We start from the raw sequence: 13,649 nt of genomic DNA, 5'->3' as shown, positions 1-13,649 counted from the left end.
CTGGTCAAATACAACTTGTTAATCCTCTTTTCCTGGTGTTTGGATCAGTTTGAGCCATTAAAGCCTGTTCTCAAGCTGGGCTAAGTTTGTTTCATAATTGATGTCTCCCTTTAGTATCACTCTGTATTAATTATTTTTGATACCTGGGGCCTGTACTACGAAGCGGGGTAACTGGCTTATCGGGGTAAGTTTGCGAGTAACTTGATGACGTGTGGTGTAACTTCACGATTAACCCGTACTACGAAAGGTGGGTAGGTTTTAGTCGAGACATGTTGCTATGGCAATTTACGCTAAGTCTCAAAACTGCTCCGAGCAGTTTTTGTTCTTGGTTAAGTCAAGGTTTCCGCGTAAGCCAGCCCTATATGAGCACCGCCCCTCCCACTTCAATTTCTCCGAAGACAATGCCGGCGTACCTGGATGATCCGTATGACATTGGTGTGCAAATTATGGGGGACTCTCTCTGTTAATATGTATGAAATGGAGCAATGGCATATAATATGCATACAATGTATTAATTAATAACTGTTACAGAGAAAGTTATTCTGAAAACCCAAGGGGTGTGCATTGTTCCCTGTTGTCCACTGATCAAAGCACACTTCACTAGATGTGCCCGTCTTGTCTAGTTTTAAAGTTAGTAACCCATTCATGTATTGTCGACTGCACAGTATTATGAGTATACGGATACATTCGAACTGTGAGGCCGCGCGTATGGAACCGTCCTCACTATGTTAAGGGGACAGTGGCATTTTACCACAATAATGAATTGTTTTGGTATCTTTCTCCCAAGGTTTTTGTTTGCAGGATCGGCAAGGGTGGAAGCAGATGGGCGCGCACATATGGAACCTACGTAGAGTCTTTATTTATATGTATTGCCCTTTTGTCCCTTGTGGTAGGGTGGTACCCTTATATCCAGAGGGGAATGGTAGCTCCCAATTAGAGGGGCGGGGACAAGGGTTTATAAGATGGTGGAAGGGTTAGTTTCTTTTTTTTTGGGGCCCAGCTACTTGTGTGCTCTTGGAGTGGGAGGTCCTTAGGTGTGTGGGGACTAGAGGCCACAGTTCAGTTTGGTGTACTTGTTTTTCTTGTTTGTTTGATAGTTATTTGTATTAGTTTTCCTTTGTTGTTTTCTTTATTTTTTCTCTTGTTTTTGGAGCATTTTTTGGGAGAAGCCAAAACATGAGCTGATGCCTAAATAAATCACCAATCCCAAGTTTTTTTTTGGATGTTTTGTTGTCTTTGCCCGACCCTGAGACCTCTCGACACCTTACCCCACGACACGAACATTCAAAAATTAATAAAAATTCGCATGTAAAGCAATCTGGGAAACAAAGGGGTGTGGAACAGTCGCCATGAGCCCAAAATACTAAACCATCATGTCACAGGCTGAAAGGACCTATTATATTAGCTATTAACATGATTTGACACAAATCACAATGTTTTGAAGCAGAAAAATAATCGGTGTGCATCGATGTCTGTGTACTGGACATCAAAATTCTGTCATTAAAAACGCCCACTTTACTTCCGTAAAGATATTAAAGCCAGAAAGCCTCATATTCCATATTCAGTTAACTTAACCGCGGTGACAGGTTCCTAGTCGTTTTCTCACTACACATATGCTTCTGTTTTGTCCTGTTGTAAATCATTTAATTGTTTGTTAAACAGTGGCTCACCTTCTATTAAGTGTCATATGAACAGACACCTTTTTATTAGCTGTAAAACATAGAAACACGCTATTAGTGGAGGCGAGACACAACAAATCTTTCATAATGAGTAGAAATATAAATACAAAGCCCTACCACTTTGACATGATGTTTTTATATTTCATCTTGACTTGCTGCCACGTACGCTTTCCACTACTATTTGAAATCGGATCAGTTATTACTGACAACATTAAGTTTACATTATGAGTAACATTACAGTAATGGAACTTCAGGGAGCATTACATTACTTAGCAGCATATAATAGGTGACTTCTGAATTGTGTCGCATCTGTTAGCCTCTGTAATTATTAACAGTATTTCAATTCTTTTCATAAAACACTTAATTGTCTAATACTCAGTCGTGAGATATTTTAGACCACGTTTTATGACCGAGAAAATGTACGTATGCATTTTATCCGTCGTCAATACGTTGCCAACAAGCCTGCCTGCAGAGGTGGGTAGTAATGAATTACATTTACTTCGTTACATTTACTTGAGTAAATTTTTGGGGTAACTAGTACTTTTAGAGTATATTTAAAGATAGGTACTTTTACTTTTACTCAAGTACATTTTTAATGAAAAAACTTTACTTTTACTTCGCTACATTTGATGGCGTTCCTCCGTTACTGACAAAATTGTAATAAATATTAGATATATAAAATAATAATTTGTTTACGTGACTTGATCTGAAGTCTCGCGAGACGTTGGAGAGGCTGCTTCGCGAGAGTCTGCTACGCATCTCCTGCTTAAGTTCAGCGCGCGTTTAGAAAGATGATGGCTGAAGCAGAGGATGACGTGTGTGAGCTATCGAGGGCAGATCACCCGTGGCCTCAAATCAACTCTATTTTTTCACTTCAAGATGTGAGAAAGAACAGTTTCATAATGCGATGCAGGCTGTGTGCACCAAAAAAAAGCAGCATCGCTGCGTACAAAAATTCCAGCTTCAACCTGAAAAAACATGTAGCGGTAAGTGTCAATATGATGCCTATTTGAACCCTATTAATGGTCATTTGGTAACTATGGGCACTTTGACCTTATAGTACCATATTTCACACACTGTCCGAATGTTTTTCCTCATATGCGCGCTTGTGCAAGCAATGACAAATATCTTGTGAACCTTACAAACAACACACGTTTGTAAAAAAACATTCATTCTAAACGTCGGCATGTTTTCATATCCATTTTCCAAAAATCTAAATAAATTGAAGTGCATACTGTGACGTTATACACAAATTTGTACACTTCACTAAAGGTTTTATTTGTGACACTTCACCTAACGTTAAGTGCAGAACATGTACAAAATGAAAACGTCATTGCATTTTAATTTATTCCTATCTAATGAATGCATGTACGTAAAATGTAAGAATAAAGTAAATAAATGTTTTTAAGGAGTCTGCTTTTAAAAGGAAGAGTTGCTTAGCCCAGCATATTATTCATTCACACCATTAATCACAAAACATATACATAATAATTCATATATATATATATATTAAAATTTACTTATACTTTAGTCATATATTATTTTTACTTACTGCTATTTGTCCAAAGTGCCCATAGATACATAATTACCAATTAATTGATGATTCAAGTTTTAATGTATAATAAAACCAAATGTAACCTAATCTGCATATATATATATATATATATATATATATATATATATATATATATATATATATATATATATATATATATACTGTATATATGATTATTTCATCAGAGGATTCACCCAAAGAAGCTAAAAGTTTATGAAGAACTAATCAAGTCAAGAAAACGAGCATCATACTCTGTTGATGAACCTAATTCAAAAAAGAATCCAACGATCATTAGTGCCTTTTCCAGCCCTGCAACGAAGGTAACACAGGCAGTGATTGACAAGCTGCTGATCAGTTTTATCTGTGAAGGAAGCCAGCCATTTTCTATTGTAGAACTACCATAATTTAGGAAAATTACAGAAACCTTGCAACCTCAGCCTTCTGTGTTGGTAGTAGTGGTGGGCCTGTTTGCAAAAAAGCTAGCCAGAGACCGCTTTGTTCTCTTGGCTGGTGCACAAGCATCTCCCATGACTTCTTTTGTGGACTCCTCTTCCCTTACCACATCAGCTCTCTCTCCCTTAAGCATCTCCAACACAGCTCTCTCTTTGATGTATTCTCTCTTCTCCTCCATAGTGTACTGAAGCTTAAATCTTGGGTCAACGAGGCATGCCATGTCAAGTAGATCATCCATGGTTGGGTCATCATACTTTTTGTTAAGGTATCCCATCACTGTTGTCTTTATGGTCCTGGTGAGCTCTGTGTCATCCTTTGACTCCTTCAAGATGGAGGTGTTGAAGAGATGCATCACCGGTTTTAGGAATGATACACTGACATAGGATTCACCGGACAATGCATCAGTGAATTCGAGGAGTGGGCTTAGAGCTGCATCTATAGACTCTAAAACATCTACATCTTGCCAGGTAGGAATCAGTGGCCTGGTCTTCTTGTCCTTTGACAGGACCTCTGTGATGGCCCTTTTCTGCTCCAGAACCCGCTTCACCATTTGTTGACGGGAGCCCCATCTTGTTGGTGTTTCACTGATGAGTTTGTGCTTTGGCAAGTGATACTCCTCCTGAGCAGTTGCCAGGTCCCGTTTCTTCTTCCATGAATAGGAGAAGGCAGCCACTACCTTTTTACAGACTCCAATAGCTCTGTCCACTCGCTTGTCTTGGTTAACTTTCTCTGCAAACAGAGAGAAAAAAAATGATTCCAGATTGCAATAGTTATCATTTGTATTTATATTTCAACTACAATTTATATTGTTATTATTATTTTTTTATTAAGAATATTATTTTGCAGAAAAATTCACAATTCTGCTTATTTAATAATAATAATTTATCTAATTATTTTCACATCTGATTTGGCAAAAAAAAGTAAACATCTGTTCCCCATGCCAGTAAAACACATTTGAATTTAATTGAGAGAACTGTGAAGAATCTATACAAATATGTATGTCTTGACTAAAGACTAAATGAATTCCCTATAAAATCGCTTAAAAAGAGGGAAAGAAATCATAATAAAAATTATGCCACTACGCCAATTAATTATTAATCCTCTTCCAGGAGGTGCTGTTTCCCACATTTTCCTGGTAACATTTGGACACAAAGTAGCGCAGTGGTCATGAATTATAGTAAAAATTAAATGAAAATGACAGAAACTTTTCTGAATACAGTAAGTTTCCTTTTTAGACACATTCATTTTAAAAAAAAAAACAGCGCCACATTTTTATTTAGCGAAGTCAAAGCCTTTATGAAAATCTATTTGAAGCGGCCAGCGCTGATATAATGGCGAGCATTTGCATGAACTGTGTATAACTTACCAATGGCCGAGTTCAATCGATGCCCGAAGCATTGTAGTCTTGTCCATCCATTCAACTCAGCGGCTTTGATGATATTGGTCCCACTATCTGTGGTGATGCAGACCTGTTTTTCGTCGCTGAGTCCCCAGGAGGCGAGCGCATCTGCAAGTCCGGCTGCAATTGCTTCGCCCGTGTGATCCTCTGGAAAGTAGACCGTCTGGAGGCATAAGCTGACAAGATTCCAACCTTTGTCAATAAAGTGGACTGTCAGGCTCAAGTACGGTTCCGAGGTTCGACTAGACCAGAGGTCAGCTGTGGTCGCAAAATACGACACTGACTTAAGTTGCTCCTCCACCCTGTCCCTAACTTCACTATAAAGTGCAGGTATAGCCGTGCGTGAAAAATATTTTCGACTAGGGAGCTCGAATCGGGGGTCAATGACTGACATCATTTTTCTGAAGCCCACGCTATCCACCATACTAAATGGCATCATGTCCTTAGCCAAGAAGTTTGTAACAGCCCTAGTAATGTCTTTATGATGTTTAGACTGTTTGTCATAAGGTAGGAATGCAGCCATCTGTGTTTGCTTCATTGACTTCTCTGGTTTCAGTGTCGGGGAGGGGGATGGAGGTGGTGGTGATGGTCCGGGGACAGGTTGGCTTAAACTTTTATGATGCCTCATCTTCTGACTCTCAGTATGTTCTATCGGGTGGAACTGCTTCAAATGGTGGAACAGATTTGATGTGTTCCCGCTGCTAGTCGGCACCACTCTCCGGCACATTTTGCAGAGCACCGAAACCTGAAGTTTATCCGAACTTAAAAAGCCGAACCACTTCCACACCACTGAATTAGTCTTTCCTGTCTTATCAACTATTTCGTCTGCCTTCTTACTTATGGAAGCTTGTTCATCCACATCTGTATTGCGGTCAGGGGTACTCATTTTGTTGCTAAAACTTTCCGCGACGGAGCTTAACCAACTCCTGCTGAGCGCTGGCAGCGTGTCTGTGATGTACATCATCACGCAATTCTGTTCTGCTCTTTCTGACGGCTGAGCACTGAACGTCATTCAGTGACAAATTGCGTGATGACGTACATCACAGACACGCTACCAGCGCTCAGCAGTAGTTGGTTAAGCTCCGTCGCAGAATATTTTAGCAACAAAATGAGAGATATATATATATCTGATAATATATATATATAATTTTATACATTAGCATTTGTCACTGAATGACGTTCAGTGCTCAGCCGTCAGAAAGAGCAGAACAGAATTGCGTGATGACGTACATCACAGACACGCTGCCAGCGCTCAGCAGTAGTTGGTTAAGCTCCGTCGCGGAAAGTTTTAGCAACAAAATGAGATATATATATATATCTGATAATATATATATATAATTTTATACATTAGCATTTGTCACTGAATGACGTTCAGTGCTCAGACGTCAGAAAGAGCAGAACAGAATTGCGTGATGATATATATATATATTCAAATGTATATCGAAATATCGGAAATGTGTTTAAAAATCGTATCACCGTTATTGAAAAAAATTCTATCGCGATATATATTGATATCGAATTATTGTCCAGCCCTACCTTCCAGACATCAAAAATGTGCCTGCCATTTACTTAATCTTGTTGCTACTGTTGATGCTTCAGCAGCAGAAGCTGGAAGTGATACGTATAAGAGACTATCACGGTCAGCTTTTGCTAAATGCAGTGCACTTTGGAACAAAACCAGCAGGTCAACCTTGGCTTTTGAAACTGTGGAACATGAGTGCAAACTGCAGTTTCTGCGACCAAATCAGACACGGTGGAACTCACTGTTTTTAGCTGTAGAAAGGTTGGTGCGTATTCAGAGAGAACAAGGAGAACAAGCAATCAGAAATATATGCACAACATTAAAGATAAAAATGTAAGTTGTAAAACCGGGTAGGATTTGTTGGTTTGGTGGGAGTGTTTATTTTCACCCAGCTTATCTACATTTATTGTTATTATTAACCACTTGTGTTTTATGGTACAGGCTGAATACAGCTGAGTTGGGATTTCTGGCGGAGTACGCTACTGTAATGAAGCCAGTTGCAATGGCTCTCAACTTACTCCAAGGGGAATCATCAGTTCATATGGGTTTTCTGCTGCCAACAATTTATCAACTGCAGGACAAGCTGAAGAAGCTGGAGTCATCATGTAAAGTGTGCCAACCCCTCCTTAAGGCCTTACATGGAGGTATTCTCAAACATTTCGGAGAGGTCATGAAGGAACCAGAGCTTATTGCTGCAGCTATACTGCTTCCAAAGTTCAGAACTGCCTGGACAACAAACCAAAGCATCTTGACAACAGGTAATGTATCTGTCAATTCATGTGTCAATTTAAATGTTATTTATTTAACCTTGAGATAAGATCTTCTCTCTATTTTTGTTTAATTAATAGTGAGTTACAGTGTAAAAAGTTATAAGGTCTGGACTGGTAGTGTGAATAAAATATAGGACATATATTGTAAAATGTAGGATTATGAAGGTAAAGTGTCTAAATCTGTCTCGGCACAGGGCTAGACTACATAAAAGGTCAACTGGAGAACAGTGTGGAAAATGATGCCCTCTGCTACAGCAGCCCTTCAGATGAAGAGGACTTCTTTGCATCTATGAACACAGGGCAGTCAAAGACAGGAGAGCTGGAGAGGTACCTTTCATGTTCATCAGCTGGAGGTATGGATCTGTTACACTCCTTTCCAAAAGTCAAGAATTTGTCTCTAAAAGTAAACACAGCCATCCCAGCATCTGCAGCCTGTGAGAGACTTTTTAGTCATGCCGGACTCCTGCTCACAGCTAAAAGATCAAGACTGCATTGCAAATATCTTGAGAGCCAATTACTGCTGAAGTTCAACAGCAAAATTCTGTAAAACTGATTGATTGTTCAAGAAAGAACAAATGACAAAATAAACATTTACATACTGAAACGCAAACACACATAAACAAGTTCATACACAAACATAATAACAAACACATACTCTGCACACACACTTTCTCTTTTGTTCTCTGTTAGCTTGTTTAAATGCAGATGCTGACAAATTTTGTGTTGTGAATGTGAAAATAAAGACAGAGCTAACAGTTAGAAAAACATCTGGGTGTGTTTGAAATTTTATTGCAAATGACAGTTTATGTGATGTTAATGTGCCCATCACAGGACTGAGATAGGCTACTTTACTTCAGCCTATGTTTTATATAAACAAAACAAAGAAACTTTCAAGGAGAGGTGTGTGGAAGCTTTCCAAATAGTTTGAAATTCAAGGTTTTCGCTTCATATCAATCAGATCAGCAGTAACTAGTAACTAGCTACTTGAGTAGTTTTTCCATCGGATACTTTTTTAATCTTACTCAAGTAACTATTGGGATTGTTACTTTTACTCTTACTTCAGTAAATATTTCCATAAGTACTTTTACTTTTACTTGAGTACAGATTTTGGGTACTCTACCCACCTCTGCCTGCCTGCTTTTGTTGGCTGCAGTGGTATTGGACTTTCTTTACAGTGTTGATTTAAACTCCTCATAACCTTGTATAATTAGCATGCAGTCTTCCTCCGTGAAACATATGGAGATCGCGCTACGAGTCAAACGGTGCCTTGCGTTGCCGAACGTGCTCCATTTATGTGAACGCGCACAAACTCCAATGCAGTTAACTGGCGTCGTAGTACTGATTAGCCCAGATGGAGTCAACCTGATTTTGTCAACCTCGGGGTTAAGTCTGATTTGGTTAAACCCTCTTCGTAGTACAGGCCACTGGAGACATGACTCTGCCTTTCTTGGTACACGAACCTGTTTACCAACAGCAACACCTGCATGCTCTTGGCCCCTCCATGCCACACTTGCACAAATTTTCATTATGAATCCATTCCATTCAGCTGTTCTGTAGTACTTTTTAAGTATCCAAGTTATCAGGAATGCATCAATACATTGCAATGTGCAATACTACTAATAATGAACAATATATATATTAGTGCTGTCAAACTAAAAAATTTTAATCAGATTAATCACAGGGTTGCTGTGGATTAATTTAGATTAATCATGATTAAATATCATTCATTTTTAATCTATATTAATCACATTTCATTTTGCATGAGCAAACAGACTCAAGAAAAAAGGGAATATATATGCACTTAACATGTTTATTGAACATCTTGAACATGAGTCGGATGCATTCCATCTGCCACAGAAGTGCAATACCATGGACCCATATCAAAAAGCAAGATTTTTTGCTTAGGCGGACAACTTGTCGGATTTAAGGTACCTCAGTTTAAATGGTCTTTATCTTCATTCACTTACAATTAGCCCGAACTACCATAAATCCGACAAATAATCCGATATCATGAAATCCAATTGTAGCCCGGTTAATTGCCATTGTTAGCAATATCAGTTGATAACACATTACGCATGGTGCTTTACGTATAAAACTCCGTAGCAACACGTCCACAGATAACTTGGACGGTATAGTGCGTGCGACCGATTTAACGAGCCACAAATGAGAAGTAGTGCTTAAATACGGATCGGAAATACTCCCGTATTTACTTACCCGCTCCCCGCTCGGGCAGCGAACGTAACAACACAGAGGTGAAAACATAATTTAAACTATTGATTATATTAATAATTGAGTAATCTACCGCTTAATTTGATAATTAATTATGCAATCATTCATATAATATACATACATTACAATTTGCAAATAGAGGGAGGCAGGAACCAACCATGGATGATTCCAACCCATCACAGGGTGAACACTCGCTCACTCACACATGCAGTCAATTCAGGCACTCCAGTTCACTCAAGTTGCATGCTTTTAGACTGTGGGAGTAAAACAGAGAATCCAGCAAAAACACACAGAGAGACCATGCAAACTCTGCACACAGAAGGTAGTGGTATGTGATGGCAGCATTACTCACTGTGCCACCATGCCCCCCTCAATATTACAGCTGCATGATTTGCAGTGTTACTATTAACATTGCATATTGCGCACATGCGCAAGGACTGTAATAGTTAGCTCAATTATTTATGGTAAAACATTTTTACATTTTTATAGGAAACTGTAGCAAGCTTTGCAATTTTACTGATGGCTTGTTTACATTGTCTAGTGTATGTTTTAAAAAATCAGTCTAAAATTTACTGACACTCTATTTGCATGAACTGTGCTCTCTGAGACATTCATAGTCATTCTTGTCTTTGCTATTTGACTCACTCTAGACAGAAATCTAACAAAAATGAGTGAGGAGGAGAAAGTTACCAATAACTGGTCGACAAAAGACATTCATCTTCTGCTGAATGGAAATATTTGATGTTGAGTGAAAGCAAGTGATAGAAGTTCTATTTGAGTATAGTTGATTTTGGGTAATTTTTCCACTCCTTTGTTTTATAAACATCACAATATTTAGCACAAAAATTATAAATATCACAATGTAACCTTTCTACTATTATACTATTGTTCAATCCTACTCAATACACACATATATACTGTATATTTCGGGTGGTTATTATATATGATGTAACATTATGTGTAACATTACTTTGTATGATTCCTGTACCTCAACATAAATTTTGCAAAATAATCAAGCAAAGTGATGACAAAGACTAGGTTACTCCAAGAGGCTGAAGGGCATATTACTTATAGTTAACCATGGCTGACCTAGAATTATTGGGTGAGTCCCACAAACCTGAAATGTTTGTATATTCTTTCCCTTGAGCTTCCACACAATCTTTATTTGGACCCTCATCTGCTATGCTCCATCTTGCATATACCATATTGCCAAGTAACCAAGAAGGAATTTTTTTAATCAATGCTTTTTCAAAAACAACTAATCTTCACAGTGCTAAACTACAGGTTCATTACCTTTTTGTGGGCATTTGTACAACAATTAGAGTATTATTTGACCTTAGCAGTTAAATGTTTAATTGAACTAATTCAATGTCCATATTAAGTAATTTTGTATGCCATATACTAGCACTGGTAGCTGTTTGAAGAGAAACAGAAATTCTGCATATACAATGGCACACTACAACCAGCACAAGGAATATGTAGTAGGGGGAAAAAGATTAGATTTGCTGTCATTTGGCTTAAATAGTTAGTGTTTCTAGAAAGTATTGTCTTTTTCTTAAACCTTTACATTGTCTTAAATATTTATCAAATATAATAGCAGAAAACGTATTAAATCATGTATTACATTACATATTTATGTCGAGCAACATAGAGCAAATTTATGCTAGCTGAATGTTTGCGTCATTCAAAGAATTAATAACAATCTCGAATGGCCAGTGATGGGTACAGTTTAATCACTGAGGAAAACATTCAGGTAGCTTCAGCAAAAACAAAGGCATCAACCAATGCAGAAAGACTGGGCACCCTTGGTTCTGTGAACCTGGCATGATTTCACAATTCACAATGTAACAAGTTATTCATACTGTAGTAAGTTAAGCTAAGCTAAGGTATACTTTATTGATCTCAGGGGAGCTCATTTCTCTTATTTCCACAATATTTGTGCATGTGTGTGTATGTGGCACGGTGAGAGGCACAGCACTTACATGAGTTATAACAGCCTCACAAATGTAGTTTCATGTGGATGAGAAAGTGATGACACTAAGCAAGTTGCAAAACATAGCTGCAGAGAACAGAAATCACAGCAGTCAATTACATGTGGCTAACAAAAGGATTATAAGTTCTGTTTTGCTGTTTACCACCATGATTGCTGTAGTAAGCAGACTAATGTCAAGGGTGTTTTGTTTAATAATGTGATGTTGCAGGTGAAAAATAGACATCAAATTTAACCTTAAACTCTAACTTTAAAATCCCAGGTAATTGGATAAGAATAATTATACTTTTCAGTTACTAAGGCTTTCCCGTTTAAGGTAGAGTCTTTGTCTTTCCCAGTCTGGGCTTTTCCAGTTGGTGTACAGATTGTATATGAAACATCCATTGCTTGCAATCATAAGCCCACTATAGCTAAGCTGTGTTACAGCTGAATATTGGAGTGTTGCCAGAGGATTTGTCTCATGTGCCATGCTAAAGTAATGGTTTTAAAAAAGGTCTCAGTCAATCAAATACACACATACACACACACACACACACAAATACACAGCACTGTGTCAAAGAAAATGATGTTTAAATGATCTTCAAGTTTGTTGTTTGTGTAAAACTATGCTATTATGACTATAAGTTTGTCAGCTAAGCCATTTCAAAGCCAAATTGCACCAAACCAAGATTTATACTGAACCGTGAACCGAGTACATTGTACAATACATTTACATATGTGGTGTAATATCTTCCACACCTTGACAGTCAATATTATTTGCATCATATGAGGGGTGGTTATAATTTTTGGCTCATCAGTGTGCGAGTGTGTATGTCTGTGAGATAAATATCTTAAGATGAATTTGATAAATAATTACTGTCAATGAATAAGTAAATATTTGGTTAAACATTGAAAAAATACTATGATACATTGTTAAATGCTGCTAAAGAGACTGGAAGACTAGCTAGGTGGTTTCTACCCACTGGCAGTAGTAGAGAGAATCATACAGCATATTACTAGCCCAAGAACAGAACAAAATTCTAAGTTTGATGACTACTCAATGGCTACATTCACACTGCAGGAAAAATGTGGCCCAAACCCGATTTTTTTGCTCATATGTGACTCAGATCGCATTTTTTCATGACAATGTGAACAGCACAAATCACATGGAATCCAATTTTTTCAATTCTGATTTGGGCCACTTCAGTATGTGGTCATAAATCGGATACAGGTCTAATTTTTTGCAATGCCACCTCAGTCTGAACAGCGAAATCGGAATTCATGCAACTTTTATGCAGGGGCAAAGCCAAAAGGGTGGCAATTGTCACCCCCAACAGAGCCCTTGCCACCTCCAGTGCCACCCCGCTGAAAAACTGTAATTTCTGAGTGCCCCCGAACACATCCTGACACAGCAGTACCTTGTGCGTGCTGCTTACTGACATAAAAGTTCTGGCAGTGGCACGTGTTCCTACATGATCCAAAACACACCCGCAGTATTGATAACAGCAGAAGTTCCCTTGTGAAAAAAGTGTATGTCTTGAAAAGTATATTTAGCACAAAAAGTATGCTTTTAAGAAAGTGTATTATTTTGGGATGTTTTATTACAACTTAAAAGAATTTAAATTGCAATTAATTACTAATTGAGTTCATTAAAAATACATTAAGTGCTACTTGTGTGTGCTTTTTTGGCCATCTAAAGTAATTCAGTAGCATTACAAACATAACGGATTGAAAAGACAAGAAATACATTTGAAATGTAATTTAAATGCACTCAAGCATGTATTTTTTAGTGCTGTATCATTTAGATTAGAATTTAACTACAAGTGAACTTAAATCTATTTAAATTGTAATTACCCCATAAATAAAATATTGACACTAAATATGGTACTTTAAGTATACAGTGGTACCTCAGAACTCAAACTTAATCAGTTCAGAACTCGAATCGTATTTTATTTAGGGCTGTCAAAATTAACAGGTTAACGCGGATTAATCATGATTAAAAATTTTAATGCAATTAACCCATCTGCAGCGCAGAATGATTCAAAATCCCTGAAATATCTCTGTCAACCCATT

Source organism: Paramormyrops kingsleyae, chromosome 14 (assembly GCF_048594095.1).
Source record: "Paramormyrops kingsleyae isolate MSU_618 chromosome 14, PKINGS_0.4, whole genome shotgun sequence".
Classification (NCBI taxonomy): Eukaryota; Metazoa; Chordata; class Actinopteri; order Osteoglossiformes; family Mormyridae; genus Paramormyrops; species Paramormyrops kingsleyae.
The sequence above is the reverse complement of the archived record's forward strand: the minus strand, read 5'-3'. Positions refer to the sequence as shown.